Source organism: Mus caroli, chromosome 17 (genome assembly GCF_900094665.2).
Source record: "Mus caroli chromosome 17, CAROLI_EIJ_v1.1, whole genome shotgun sequence".
Lineage (NCBI taxonomy): Eukaryota > Metazoa > Chordata > Mammalia > Rodentia > Muridae > Mus > Mus caroli.
In genome coordinates this window covers 42992678-43003873 of record NC_034586.1, presented here as the reverse complement: position 1 = coordinate 43003873, position 11196 = coordinate 42992678, and the positions used below count along the sequence as shown (strand labels likewise).

General features: G+C 47.6%; 1 protein-coding gene across 10 annotated transcripts in view; it reads left to right on the top strand.

Moving 5' to 3' along the window:
• Positions 1-7670: 7670 nt before the first annotated feature.
• Positions 7671-11196, top strand: part of Tjap1 (tight junction associated protein 1) — a 24974-nt gene continuing 21448 nt past the window's right edge. For 6 of the 10 annotated variants that reach the window (XM_021186401.2, XM_021186398.2, XM_029471598.1 and 3 more), the window contains exons 1-2: positions 7671-7741; positions 8266-8360. The gene's annotated coding sequence lies outside the window, so the exon portion shown is untranslated. Of the gene's footprint in view, positions 7742-8265; positions 8361-10193; positions 10323-11196 lie in introns of those variants that run through there. The other 4 variants (XM_029471597.1, XM_029471600.1, XM_029471603.1 and 1 more) reach the window with 4 other exon arrangements.

Below are 11196 nucleotides of genomic sequence, written 5' to 3'. Positions count from 1 at the left end.
TTTTTTTTTGAGACAGGGTTTCTCTGTATAGCCCTGGCTGTCCTGGAACTCACTCTATAGACCAGGCTGGCCTTGAACCGGCAGCTCCTCCTTTCTTAAATTGCTTTTCTCACAAGAATTGCGTCCCAGCAGCAGGAAGGTAATACAGTGACCTTCCAGAGCCTTAGAGTTCTGGTTAGTGAGAGACCATCCTATGTATCAGGCACGAGCCTGAGCACTTTGTGTGTATGTGATGATTGGGATTAAGTGTTACTTGCTAGATTCTACAGTCACCTAGGGACCGGCCTCCACACACCCTGCAGGACATTAGCTTCTGGCCCTGTGGATAAGGGATTATGTTAATTAGGTTACTTGGGAAGGCCCACATTGAGAGTGGTTGGCATCATTCCTCCGCTGGGGACTGTAGGAATGTAACTGTTCTCTCTGCTTTGGAGTGTGGATACAATGTAACCAACTCACTCAAGCTCCCACTGTTGGGATTTTCCAGCTGTGATGAACTTTAACCTGTCATTGGGAACCAGAATGAGCCCTTTCTCCTTTAAGTTGCCTCTGTCAGAGTAATTTCACAGCAACAGGGGAAAAACTAGGACAGTGCATGAATTCATTTGACCCACAACTCTGAGCTAGATGCTATTTTTAGTCTGCTTTTATAGATGGGGAAATGGACATAGAGAGAGCTTCAGTTATTTGGCTATGGTCAGGCTAGGCGAGAGGTGGGGGGTGGAGGATGGGGGTGGAGGGGTGTGGGGTAGGGGGGATTATCGGGGTACAGCTGCATCTGACCCCAGGCACTCTGCTTAGCATTGCTTTACCTCTACCCTATGCTCAAGAAAGTGACAGGTTCAGCTGGTGCTGGAGCACCCTGGCTGATGCCATCAGACTCTCGGCTTCAATTTCTGCTGTTCGGTCTATGACTTAATGTGTTCACTTCAGCAGCGCATGTAGTAAAAGTTGGACGATACGGAGATGAGCTGGTCTCTGAGCAAGAACGAGGCCCAAATTCATAACTCAGTGGCTGTTCCTTGGCAGACCTGGGAATGGATTTTGCTGGCAACTTAGGGATCGTAAGGTCTCCTCTTAGTGGTGATCACCTGTCAAAGCTGGCTCATTTCTGCCTCCCATCGCAGGCCTGGACAATGGCTATAGTTCTCTAGAATGGTCAAGATGCCTCCCCAGCCCCTGCCCAATATCTTTTCTGAGTATCTGTCTTTCCTGGCCCTCATCCTTGTAGGCCTGCCTAACTCCCAAAGGAGAGGAAGGTTCTTTAGTTTCCTGCCTCTCTTCCTAGTCTCCCTTTCACAGAAAGTCTTGTGTATTAGTTACCAAATGAGCTACAGATACAAGACAGCAAGAACCTGTCACTCATTCATTCTTTTTTTTTTTTTTTTTTTTTTGGTTTTTCGAGACAGAGTTTCTCTGTATAGCGCCCTGGCTGTCCTGGAACTCACTCTATAGACCAGGTTGGCCTCAAACTCAGAAATCTGCCTGCCTCTGCCTCCCAAGTGCTGGGATTAAAGGCGTGTGCCACCACGCCCAGCTGTCACCCATTCTTGCTTGCATTGACCTACCCATGAAGATTTTTTTCCTCTTTGGCTGCCAGAGTCTTACATGAGGATAGATTCTGTAGGTAGGAACAGAGAGGAAACCCCCGCTCAGTGCCACATGCACCAATAAGTATTACTTATGTTTGATTTCGGAGGCTAAATCCTATACAATCCTGGCTGACCTCAAACAGGCAATGTAGTTGAGGATAACTGAGCTTCTGATCCTTCTGCCTCTGCCTTCCGAGTACTGAGATGAGATTACAGGCATCTGTCACCATGCCTGGTTTGCTTATGCAGTCTGGGCTTGAACCCAGTCCCTTGTGCCTGCTAAGTAAGCACTCTACCAAATGAACCACGCCTCTAGCTTTTATTTACACCCCCCAACACGCGCACACACACAGACACACACACACACACACACACACACACACACACACACACACACGTATATGTATGTATATCTATTTGAGACAAAGTCTCACATAGCCCAAACTGGTCTCAAACTGTGGATGCCTTTGAACTCCTGGTCGTCCTGCCTGCAAATCCCAGGTAATTATAGGCATGTGTTGTCATTCCTGGCGATAAATGCTAACTTACTGAGAGAATGAATTAATACAAATTAGGGAAAAGCAATGAGCCCTGACCTCAGCAAGCTTCTCACAGTCTAAAAGAAGAGCCACACCCTCTCATTTGCCCACATACTCCTAATAAACAGAGGGATAGATGTTCCTGCAGGCTATGGACCTGGAGGAGTCCTAAAGGCTTGTAGAGTGTGCCTTTGCTCTCACCGAGTTAGGGCAGTTTATCCGCTTGTACTGTCCTGTGTTTCTCTAAGCCAGTTCTAGCCAGTCCAATAAGGACTTTAGAGTGTGTCTGTGTGTGTGTGTGTGTGTGTGTGTGTGTGTGTGTGTGTGTGTGTGTGGTGGGGGGTGCTGAGCCGGTGCTGGGAGGTAGATTATCCAGGAAGCGCATCTCTCAGGGGGCAATCTGCCAGCAGAGGGGCCCTTGAGTCCTACAACAAATGTTGTAAGCAGCCTCCCTCTGGCTGTTTCCTGTTTTCCACCCACCCCCATCCTACCTCCAAAGCGTCATCAGAGCCAGCTGTTCAAGAGCTGAAATCCAAGTCCAGCTATTGTTCCCCACTTTTGGCTAGAGAGAGAGAGAGAGTGTGTGTGTGTGTGTGTGTGTGTGTGTGTGTGTGTGTGTGTGTTGCTGGAACCCATTGTGTGCCTCAAGGACTGTTTTACCTGTTGTGCAAAGTCTCAGGCCCTGGATGTCCTGCTTGGGATACCTGGAATTTCCTGCCCAGGGCACGGGAGGAAGCTGTGCTAGGGTGGGTGGATGCTGAGTGCGGGCATGAGTGTTGAGGAGTGATAGGGAAGAGGGGTCTTGCCTGATGACCGGTTGAATATGCTCTTTTTTAAAATGGCAAGAGAAGGAACGGACCCATTTAGACCCTAAGCATGTTCAGACGCATGCTCACAGACTTGGCAGGACGGGGAGTCACTCATCTAGTCAGTGAGTGAAAGGTACAGCAGCACCAAGTGTTTTCACATGCTGTGACATCTCTGCCACCTGCACTGCCTAAGGTGGATGAGGGGGTGACCCAGGCCCCAGGTGGGACTGACTCAGCCTCCCTAGCCGCTGTTCCAGGTATCATTCCTGGATGCTTCTGGAACTTGGAGCCCCTTTTTCTGCTTTTCCTGTAGAAACAACTGTTGAGTTTACAAGAGAGCAGAATTTCCAAGGCCAAGTCCCACACACTGACCTGGAGTGGATAGGGGGTGGGGGTTGGGGGTTGGGGTGAGGGGTGGGGGAAGGCCTGCTGATTTGGCAGAGATGGGACAGAATCATCCAGCCTTACTGCTGCCTGCATAGCCAAACAGAATCCATTTCTATCTCTATAAATGTGACTACTAGGTCACTAAAATAACAGCAGTTGTGTATTTATTTATTTATAGTTCTGGGAGCCTCCCACGTGACCACAAGTACCCTACTGCTGAGCTACATCCTCCATCCCCTTTTGTGTTTTCTGCTTTAAGTCACACAAGCTACCCTTGACCTTGTGATCTGATCTCTGTGCCTAAGCATCCCTAGTAGCTGTGATTTACGGGCCTGTGACACCAGGGTGGGCTCCTGTTGGATTCGACTAGCTCACTTACCATAATGTCCCCTAAGTCTGTGTATGCTGTACACACGTCAGGGCCTCACAGTGTAACACAGGCTGAAGCTGTCTATGGAAGCCAGACCGTCCTTGAAATCACCGCAATCTTTCTGCTTCCATCTCTTGGATGTTGACATTACTCAAGACATGTTTAGTCTTCTCTAAGAAAGTCACTTGAAGTGTGCCATAACCAGGTGTGGGTTTGGGCTCCTGGAGGAGCTGTGGCCTCTCTTCATTTCTCCTGCTTTGCTTTTGGCTTTCTTTTGCTGCTGCAATACCTTCATACCCAGCTAAAATTATATTTCTTAGCCTTCCAACAAACTCGATATCCTAAGGTTGGAAAAAGACAGTGTATGTAGCAAAACTTTATGCACCATAGATTTCATTAGAAGGAAGTTAGGAAGGAGCTATGGACAACTGAAACTTTAGGAAATTAACTGATCTTTATCATTTGAAGTTTTGAAATGATCTTTTTTGTTGGGTTTTCGGTTTTGAGACAGGGGCTCATGGAACTTAGGCTTGTCTTTAACTCTGTGCAGCCTAGAATGCTCTTGACCATCTTGTGCTGTCTCTACTTCCCTCCATCCTTCCAGTCCCCTTCTCCTCACCCATGTGGTACAGCTGTAGGGATGCAAGAACACACTTGGCTCTGAAACAATCTTCAATGCCTCTCTGTAGCAGGGAACTGAGCTAATTCAGGTGTTCTGTGTGTCCAACCAACGTCACAAAGAGGGGGTACAGCAGCCTCCTGGATTCAAATTCTGAGCTTGTGGTATTATTTGTTATTTACTTATTTTCAAAACAAGTTTTCTCTGTATAACAGCCCTTCCTGTCCTGGAACGTTATTTGTAGACTAGACTGGTCTTGAATGTACACAGATCCACCTGCTTCTGCCTCTCCAGTACTGGGATAAAAGTAGTACACCACCATTGTCTGGCTAAAGGTTTTGTTTTTAAACTCTTTTTTTTTTTTTAAGTCAATTTATCTTCATTTTGAGCCTGTGTTATCCTCTCTCAGCAAACGGCCCATTTTAAAAGTGTTGAGTGAGCAGTTTAAAGGGAACCGAGTGGAGCTGTGTAAAGGTCAGGAGTCAGTTTGTCCTGTTTTAGGTGGGAAGGATTGACCTGGAACTCACTTTGTAGACCAGGCTGGCCTCGAACTCAGAAATTCGCCTGCCTCTGCCTCCCAAGTGCTGGGATTAAAGGCGTGTGCCACCACGCCCGGCTGAATCAGGTTCTCAATTATGCCAAGTTATAATTGTTATGAGAGCTACCCCCGAGCTATACCTCCAGCCCCTTATTTCGAGTTTCATAAAAAACCTATGTGATCAATTTTATCAGTGTAATCTTGTTTGTTTTCGAAACTATATGTGATAGAAGAGCACTGGGGGTGATGGGAAATATAATGCGGGATTCCAGCCAGGCACTGTGCTGCTTACTGCCAATTGGAGCACTGAGAGTCAGAGGTCCGTGTACTTCTGAGTTTGAAGCCAGCCTGGTGTTCATAGTGAGTTCCTGGACAGTCGGAGCTATGTAGAGAGACCCTGTTTTGTTTTTGTTGATATTTTTTTAAATAATAAAACAATGCAAACAAAAAAGAAAAGGATGTGGGACTCTGTCCTCTAGGGACCTGGGATCCTCTGGGAGGTTTTACTTGTGTGTGCTGACTGGGGAGGGTAGTGGAAACCAGCTCACCCAGGGACTGACCCAGCTCCCATCTTGGGCCAGGGAAATGGGACACCTCTGTGCTATGAAATGTTGATGAGATCTAGAGGGGACCTCGCAGGAGTAGCAGATGGAATTCCTGGACGATTGTTCCGGCTGTCACCAGAGAAGACTGGCAGGAAGGAGAGCTGGATAATTTATGGAGGGACAGATGCTGAGGCTTCTCCGGAACCATCTGGTCAAGCGGGGCCTGGGCTTGGGGTAGATGGATGTCTTTAGGTCTGAGCAAACTGGTTGGCCACGAGTCCTCCCTGTTTCCTTTACCTGGCTTCTTCTCGTCCTGGAGTCTTTTCAAAAGGGCCGTGCTCCCTAAGGACACAGAGGCAGACCTCCAGCTGACTCCCCTCTCAGGTTCTCCTTTGTTGCAGGGCTTGGCCTTGCCACCATCCCTGCCAGGGCCCAGAGGTGTCTTGGGGCGGGGGTGGGGCATGACTCTTCTTATTTTACTGTATTTTCAATTCTTCTTTCCCACTGCTAGATTCCAGAATCTTCCAACCACTCCCTTCCAGATCATTTATTGAATAACATATCTTTACTGAGTACCTACTTTGGGCAAACAATTTTGACACTAAGGGCACTGTGCTGAATGAGGAAAGAAATTTGGAGTTTTCATGATAGTAGGACAGATGGTCAGTAAACAAATATTTAATATGATGTCAGATAATAATGGTCTCCATGTAAGTAAACGTTAAAAGAAGCAGTTGGTGTGTGTGTGTGTGTGTGACTGGGATGCTGAATGACCACAGAAGGCTTCTTTAATGTGATGCCATTTGAACAAGGACACACCTGTTGGTGACTCCCTAGAAGGAGAACATTCCAGCCACAGGAAACAGAAAGCCGGAAGCCTCAACATGCTTAGCAGGCCCCAGGAAAACCTGCTGCCTAACCACTGTTGTGGGCTGTGCACCTGCTAGGGGACATCCACACGTGCTCTTTGACTTGAAGAGACATTAGGGCAAAGGGACGCAACAACTATGGAACCGGAGAGGTGCTCAGCCGTTAAGAGCACCTGCTGCCCTTGCAGAGGACCCAAGGTCAGCTCCCAGCACCTACATGGTGGCTCACAACTGCCTATAACTCCAGTTCCCGGTGATGCCATACCCTTTTCTGACCTCTGCAGGCTCCTGCATGCACATACAGAGACGTGGGCACATACACATAAAGTAAACTCATAAATAATTATGGTACAGGATATCCGTAATAAAGTTCGGTGTAACTAGTTAGAGCCGTCTAGTAAAAGGAGCTTCAAAGAGAAGGCTTTTTGGAAGCGGTGACAGTTTAAGAATGGCAACTGAAAACTGGCCCTACAGTCTAATACCCGTAATACCAGGTGCGTCACGATGCTTGCCTGGGCTACATAATGAATTTGAAGTCAGCCTGGGCTGACTCTCGCCTCCCTCCAAAAACAGTACAAAATTGACCTCCTGAGTGGAGGAACTGGATTGCAGATATCAAGGCTTGATTTTCTGATAACACAAGACAATTTAAGAACCTGAAGACTTCCAAAAAAAAAAAAAAAAAAAAAAAAAAAAAAAAAAAAAAAAAAAAGAAAGAAAATCCGGGCGTGGTGGCGCACGCCTTTAATCCCAGCACTTGGGAGGCAGAGGCAGGCGGATTTCTGAGTTCGAGGCCAGCCTGGTCTACAAAGTGAGTGCCAGGACAGCCAAGGCTACACAGAGAAACCCTGTCTCGAAAAACCAAAAAAAAAAAAAAAAAAAAAGAACCTGAAGACTTTGGGAGAGGTGGGAAGCACGGTTGAAAAGGGTGGTAGAGACTGGGTCGTGCGTTATCTTCCGTTGAGATGAAAAGCTGGCATTTTCCTTTGCCTTGTGTGGCACTCTGGAGTCAGAAGCCAGAGGCTCTCTGTGAGTTCAAGGTCAGCCTGTGGTACAAAGTGAGTTCACTTTCCAAGGCCAGCCAAAGAGGCCTGATGGGTGGGAGTGGCGATGAGAGTCGTGGATGGGTGTGTTGGTATTTTTCTTTGTATACGAAGCTTCTCCTATTGTATTTTTTAAGCGTTGTTCCCTATTTTTCCCACAGTACCAGCCTTTCCCCCTTCCTCACTGTTGAGCCCTACTTCCAACACCGACTTCCTTCTTCCCTTGCCAGGTCTGCAATACGTGCATGAAGGAGATTCCCACTTTCCCAGCATCACCAGGAGTCCTAACGCTTCACCCCGAGGCCCCGCCCTCAGGCCCGCCCCTCCGATGACGCACGGCGCCCGGTGCGTGGGGATTCCCGCGGTCCAGGCCCCTACCCGGCCTGCCCCGCGGCAAGATGGCTGCTTGAAGGAGAGGCCCCGGCAGAAAGTTTGTTATGGGATTTTTGAGTAGTCGCGCTGAGTGGCGAGAGTTGAGGGGGATTGCGGAACTCTAGCATGGAGTAGGGATGGAGGGAGGGAGCAGCTCCGAGATGGAAAACTAGGATGCCGGGATGGAGGAGGGTTGGAGGCGGAAAGAAAAAAAAATGCCGATGGGGGCGGAGGGGAGGGAGCCTGGAATTTGGTGGCAGCCCTAGGGGAGGAGATGGGGCGGGGATGGGGGGTGGGTAGCCAGAAATAGGTGTGGTTCGGCTTCTGGAGGAGCAATCGCTCACGGATTGAAAAAGTTACTTCTCTCAGAGTAAGGAAGCCTGGAGCGCGAGGCAGAGGCCTGACTCCCCCGGGCCGGTGGGAGGGGAGAGGGCTCTTGTAGTCGGGAAGGGGTAGGAGTGAGATGTGGAGCGTGCAGGGCGGGTCTCCCAAGGAGGAGACCGAAGCCAGTTGTGTGACCCTCTTCCAGGCTTAGATTAGCCTTACCCATAGCTCCTATAGCAACGTCTGCCCCCATTTCAGCTTGAAGACCCCAAGGGCCCCAGGGACTGGAAGAAATCACATTGCCTGCTTGGAAAGAAGAGGTAGCAACTTGCCCCAGCCCAACCCCAGAGCGGGTAAGATGGTTTGCAGAGGCAGGGTTTTAAGCGATAAGTCTCCCTGGGAGAGGATCCATGGATTTGGTGAATCAGTTAATCCGAGAAGTTTGCTTGCTCTTCTACAGAGGATTTTTGGTTTTTTTGTTTTTGACTGTGATCTTTAGTTGGTGTTTGGTAAGACTGCCGGCTACCTTGTGGGAGCTGGTATAGAGTTGAGTATTGCTTGCCTTCAGCTGTATAAACAACTCTGGGCAAGTAGAGGGTCCACTAAAAATAGCCTTCCTTTCTTAATTGTTTTGTTTATTGCTTTTTGAGATAGGGTCTCCCAGGGTAGCTCTTCCTGGCCTGGAACTCTCTATGCAGAGTGAGCTGAAAGTATTCTGACGGATTCTTGTCACAAAGCAGCTCCCTGTTTGTGTTACCATGTCTTCTTCCATTCCCCCCTCAAGTTGTCAATGTGCCATTCTGCCTGGAAGTAGTAGACCTTTGGTGGGTGACAGACGATGGGGCGTCACAATCAACTTTCTGATGGGGTTAGGTCATTTCTGTGAGCAGCTCCCGAATTCACTCCTGGTGCATGCCTGCTTTGGCTTTTTTTTTTTTTTCTTTTTGGTAAGAAGAGGTTATTGGTGTTCCTTGGTTGTGGCCTGGGGGAGCTGTGTCTCAGGTGAGGGAAAGTCAGGCTGGGACTAGGAAGAAGCTCAGATGAGCTTCCATGGGCAGGGGTCAGTGTGACTTGTGGGAAGTTGTGAACACTCTTTATCTCTGACAGTCCCCAATAAACATGTCACTTTGCAGCTGTATTGGTGAGCTGGAGGCAGGAAAAATTATGGAACGTGCCCTTTTCTGGTTAGCTTTCTCTTCATCTTTTCTATGTGCTTTAGCAGATCTCATTTAAAAAAGAAAAGGCAGTCTCTGTACTCAGAGGGAGCCTGGTCTTCCATGTAGAGAACTTGCTGCTGGAGAGAAAGGGGGCTGAAGGCTGAGAGTGTTAATACAGTCTTCACTGTGTTGCTGCCCTGGGGCAGATAGAGTTGTGAGCCGGCCTCTGACATTTGAGTTGTTGTTGTTAGTGGGTTTTTTTTTTTTGTTTTGATTTGTTTTGTTTGTTTGTTACTGTTTTTGAGTCAGGGTCTTACTGTGTAGTTCTGGCTGACCTGGAACTCTTCAGGCTGGCATTAAACTCATGGACACGCAATACCTAGCTTAGTTTATTTTAAATATTGTAATTAAAGTATTTTTATTTTATGTTTATGAGTGTTTTGGCTGCAGATATATTTGTATACCAGATGTGTGCCTAGTGCCCATGAAGGCCAGAACAGGTATCCTATCCCTTGGGTCTGGAGTTCCAGATGGTGATAAGGTGCCATGTAGGTGCTGGGAATTGAACCCACTTCTAGAAGACCAGCTAGTACCCTTAACTGCTAAGCCATTTCTCATGGGTTTGTGTGTACCTGAGTATGTATGTGCACCATGTGTTTTCAGGAGCTCTCAGACTTCAGAAAGGGGGCATTAGATCCTCTGGGTTTATAGGCATCTGAGAGCTGCCATATGGGTGCTGGGAACTGAATCCAGGTCTCCTGCAAGAACAGTAAACACTCTTAATTGCTGAGCATTCTCTCCAGCCCCCAATTAGGTTTTTTGTTTTTTGTTTTTTTTTTTAAAGAAGACAGTTTCACTCTGACCCAGTCTAGCCTTGAACCCATTGTAAAACTGAGGCTGGTCTTGAACTTAATGGCCGTTCATTTCCTGATGTGTCTTCCTCCAGGTTACTGGGATTATAGACATAAATGACTGTGGCCAGCTTGTGAGGTTTTTTGGTCTGTTTTTCTCTTTTCTTCTTTGAGGCAGTTTTGCTGTATTGCCTGGGCTAACCTCAGGCTCTGGGGCTCGAGTCATCCTTCTACATCAGCATCTCAAGTAGCTGGGTCTCTGGGAGTGCAGCACTGTGCCCGGTGGAATCAGCTTTCTTATTAAAGTGTATGTGGGGGCCTGCTTGTGTGTGATGAGTGGATCGGGAGGTCTGGCTTTGTTGAGACGCTCTCACTAATCATGTCTTGTTCACTGCATGCATATTCCTACCACCAAATGTTCACTCCAGGCAGAGGCCTTCAGTCAGCGCCACTAGTCTAGCTGCAGTGTGCCCAGGGGCCCGAAGAATTGAGAAGATTTAGCTTCAGATTCCTTTCTAGAAGTTTAGGAACCCCCTTTTTCCCCCCTGAAGAGAATTTGTGTGTATGGTTCCTTGGGAATTGTAATCAGTTAGAATTGTGTGATAGCCAGGCATGGTAGCACACACCTATAATTCTAGCATGCAGGAGGCTGAGGAAAGAGGATTGGTAGTTTGAGGCCAGCCTTGTCTACATAGACCCTGTTTCTGAGAAAGGAAGAGAAAGAGAGAGAGAAAGGGGGAAAAAACAGTATGTTGAATGTTGAGCAGCTAAGAGAATTGAGCCGGTGTACACTAGTGACTTTAGTATTCCGATCATGGAGGCAGAAGGATCAGGAGTTTGGGATTGTCCTCAAGTTACATAATGTATTTGAGGCTAGCCTAGGCTACTTGGAACCTGTTTCAAAAACAAAAGAACAAAAACTGACACACAGAGCTAGCTTGCTAATTGGATCCCAACTGTGGCTGTTTGACCTTTCTTCCTTCCTTTCTTTCTTTCTTTCTTTCTTTCTTTCTTTCTTTCTTTCTTTCTTTCTTTCTTTCTCTCCTCTCCTTCTCTCCTTCTCTCCTTCTCTCCTTCTCTCCTTCTCTCCTTCTCTCCTTCTCTTCTCTCCTTTTTTTTTTTTTTTTTTGGTTTTTGGTTTTTAGAGACAGGGTTTCTCTGTGTAGCCCTGGCTGTCCTGG